The following is an 844-nucleotide window of genomic DNA, read 5'->3' on the forward strand; positions in this document are numbered from 1 at the left end:
ACACCTTGAAGAGTTTACTCCCTTTTCAACTACAACACAATGTAAATACATCTTGTCTGTTCAGTCACACAGCTCTTGGAGATAGTTATCGCCTGTTGACCATCAAGTCTGAGTGACTTTAACCTACTGCAAAGGATCAAAGCCTTTGGGATTGTTGTGGCAGGGAAGTCCATAGGTAATTTATTCACTGCAGAAGAGAGGGGGAAGCTGGGACAGTCATTCATTTTTTATGAGCCTCCTTGTACTCAGCATACATAATTGGTGAACTATGGACATGGGTGGCAATGATCACTAGCTTTAACTGGTTATTGAACACTGCTGTGTCTGATTGGGTACTGAAACCCCTCAGAAGATCATAACACAGTCAGCACCCCTAGACCTGTGCATGTCCAACAGGGATCTCTCTAACATCTTTTGAACTGCTGTGTCATCCCACTTAAAAATCAACTGCACAGTGAGCCCCTTAGTGAGACAGAAGTACATTGCTCAGGACAAAAACTTTTCTGCCCCCTCTCCTTTTTTTTAATTGCCTTAGGGTGAATGTAGTGCTTATGAAAAAGTGCTAGATAAGTGGCAGTGAAAAAATTCTTTAAATTATTTATAAAGCAGGTATTGTTCTGGCAGCTGTGCTAGCAGTCGGCATGTAATGGTCCACCCTGAGATTCATGCCTGCAAAAGTCAAAGTCCCCTTTGCTCCCTTGGGAAAAGTGTGTATGAAGACATGGGAAGGGCTCTACCCACACTTGCTACAAGAGCGCTGATGGCTAAAAAGGCCAATGTGGGATAGGTAAGTCCAGTTGCAAAAGGCACAGTGGAAAGTCTCCTTAGGCGGTATTGGCGAGGC

This window comes from Apaloderma vittatum, unplaced genomic scaffold (assembly GCF_000703405.1).
Source record: "Apaloderma vittatum isolate BGI_N311 unplaced genomic scaffold, ASM70340v1 scaffold7376, whole genome shotgun sequence".
Classification (NCBI taxonomy): Eukaryota; Metazoa; Chordata; class Aves; order Trogoniformes; family Trogonidae; genus Apaloderma; species Apaloderma vittatum.